Raw genomic sequence first — 2,832 nt, 5'->3', positions numbered from 1 at the left:
TTAGTGTGCCGACCACTTCTCTTTGGGCGCTGCGAAGCTGGGATGTGGTGTGTTCAATGCCTCGTACCCTGGGACACTTCAGCTCCCAGGGAGCAAGCAGAGGGAAGAGAGACTGAGCAGGGTGTCCACAGCCTTGCTGAGTCTTCAGTGGGTATTCAGTGCAAAGCTCGCTCAGTGTGAGCAGTTAAGAAAGCAAACAGATGCTGTTTAATACCAAGTTATAAAACTAAAGCTTGTTTCACATGCTAAAAAAAAATTAGAGAACAGTGTATGCTTTAAAATACAGGACCAATGGATTATACTATAAGCAAAACTACTGCGGAATAGTTATGAACAAAAGGGCTTAGGGAGGCTAGTTTTAAGGTAAAAATGAAACAAAATTTGATCCAAGAAATTCTAATTTTCAGTAACTCTCGGGAACTTAACTGGATTAAAGTTGAATGATCTAGTAAGTAGTCAGGAGAATCATACTAGTATGTACACAAAATAGAGAATAAAATTTTAATGGTATCAAAAACAAAACTTTTGGCTGATTTAGTACTTGCTGGAATAAAGTTGCAAAATGTTACTCAGTAACTGACTTAGCTTCTAAATCAAGCCAGAATTACACATACTCTGTACATGAAGGAGTATTTACAAGTACATCCCATGATAACATGCAGAGACAGATCAGGGAAACCAAAATCTCCACCTCTACTGAGGACATAATGAATCGAAACCAAAACACCTGTCCAGAGGTCCAGACCAGCTTATTTTGAAAAGGGGTTTTGAATATTGTTTCTTCTAAGAATAGAAATAAACTCAAACTGGTTAAGTTTGACTCTGTTTTCTCAATATTTGAAAAAAAAAAAAGGAAGCATATTCCAATGCATATGGGAACACATTTTTCTTTTTACTCAATGATAGCAAATTAAAAACTTTGACATGAATTCCATTCTTCTCAGGTAAAAAGGGCTCTTCACAATCTAGTAGTCAGGAATGAATCCCTTCAAGTCCGTATGTATCTGAGTGTCAAACTACTGATGGCAACGTGTGCTCAAGTACATGTTCCCCCGACATGGTCACTTAATGTGCCTGTGATTTTCCTAAGACCTGAAGGAGACCTACAAAATGAACAGGGCATGACAATGACCTGAGTTCACAGGAATCTCTGAATTCAAGAGATTGCTGTAGCTTTGCTAAGACTGCATCAAAAGCCTTGTGTAGCAGGGTTTCCTAGTGAGTCACGCACTTGGCCATGGAGTCTTGGTTTTTTAAACGTTAAGAAGTGCTTTATGTTGTGCAAATTCAGTGAGAGGCCAAAATAGCCAACAGTACTAACGGTGCTCAGTCAAACCCATAGTGAGCCACAGACCCCATCATCTTACAAAGAAACGAGGAGGCGAGATACACAACTGGCCGACTTTGCTCCAGTTTGACAGTGACTACTGGGAAGCTGAGACCTTCCCTGCAGGACGCGCAGAGACGGTGCTGTAGTGGAGCCTATGGGAGCCACTGGGAGTGAGGCTGGGTGTGACAGAGGCCACTTGTCCCCTCCAAGTACCTGCTCGGTGCCAGTCCAAGGTACAGAAATCAGGCAGGGTAGTAGGTTTGCTTCTCAGTCATTTTTCCAAATTCTGAACCTCAACTTGTTTGCAAATTACCCAGAGGTCACGTTTGACCCAGTCACTGAGCAGCACAGAGAAGGGCCGTCGGGGTCGCCCCACGCAAGGTACGTACACGCTGGGGTGTTAACACGTGCCAGGAGAATGTCGCCCCACGCAAGGTACGTACACGCCGGGGTGTTAACACGGGCCGGGGAGTGACACTCGTCCACTCACCTCGGATGACTGGTGCACCCTCTTCCACTTTGTGCCCCTCAGATGAAAATCACTGTGGTAACAATTACAGCTGAGGAAAGCCCAGCGCCTCAGAGCCCCGACTTACTGTGCCTGTATCACGATGGTTTCTCAAGCACTTTTAAAAATCCAATGTTAGTGGCATTCCATCCCTTTGTGGATATAAACTGTTTGGCACACAATGTCTGTACATTGAAGACAGCTGTCATACTCCCTACTCCAAAGACATTAATTTTCTAATAAAGTAAGTGAAATGTGCCCATTATGAAGCACTCCGTGTCAAGTCTAGAAAAACTTCATTAGAAAACTGAACTACTGTTATTTATGTGAAAGCACGAGAAGAAACACTGAAGTATGCCACAGTGTCTATTCATCTGAAGAGTACAAAGATGGAGTTTGAGAAAAAAGGGTCTTAATGTATAGAAAATAAATGTGGTCCTTAAAGTATAAGAAAATGTTTAAAAATGTAATGTTTCATACACTGAAATTAAGCAGTTAGTCAGAGGCAATAAATGATAAATACAGTAATTCAAATATTGTTCTTCTTTAGCATCAGTTTTTCTAAACAAGTTAAATTTGGAACATTTTAACCCTGTTATTTTCCTCTTTCAAAGGGATGTGGAATGGAAGCTTTTGTAGAAATCTAAAACAATGATCCCACCTGCGGTCTTTACATGGAATACAATGGACTCTGACCATTTTCAGTTTAAAACAATGTTTTGGTTAGCACATTAGACTCAACCCATTAATATGCTTTTATTTTGGGAGAGATGAGATTGTGATTCACAGCCCTGCCACCGGTTCACCTGAACCATCCTTCCTTCCTAAGGTCCTGCTTGATTCTCTAGAGGGGGTTCTGTCAGACTCATGATCAAAAGGATGGAAACTAGAAACTTCCTTAGGACTGGAAACGTGTTTGTTTAAAAAAATAAAATAAAGTGCTTTTAAATTCAAATATTTCTTGCCTTAAACAAAACTGAAAAATACTTGACCC

At 41.1% G+C, this 2,832-nt stretch overlaps 1 long non-coding RNA gene across 1 annotated transcript in view; it reads left to right on the top strand.

Annotated features, from left to right (window-relative positions):
* The first annotated feature begins 912 nt into the window (after positions 1-912).
* The window catches only part of LOC111726115, a 3,242-nt gene continuing 1,322 nt past the window's right edge, over positions 913-2,832 (top strand). The window contains exon 1 of the long non-coding RNA XR_002773979.1: positions 913-944. This is a non-coding gene — a long non-coding RNA (uncharacterized LOC111726115). The remainder of the gene's footprint in view (positions 945-2,832) is intronic.

This window comes from Otolemur garnettii, unplaced genomic scaffold (assembly GCF_000181295.1).
Source record: "Otolemur garnettii isolate 467f Iridium unplaced genomic scaffold, OtoGar3 scaffold00054, whole genome shotgun sequence".
Taxonomy (NCBI): domain Eukaryota; kingdom Metazoa; phylum Chordata; class Mammalia; order Primates; family Galagidae; genus Otolemur; species Otolemur garnettii.
The sequence above is the reverse complement of the archived record's forward strand: the minus strand, read 5'-3'. Positions and strand labels throughout refer to the sequence as shown.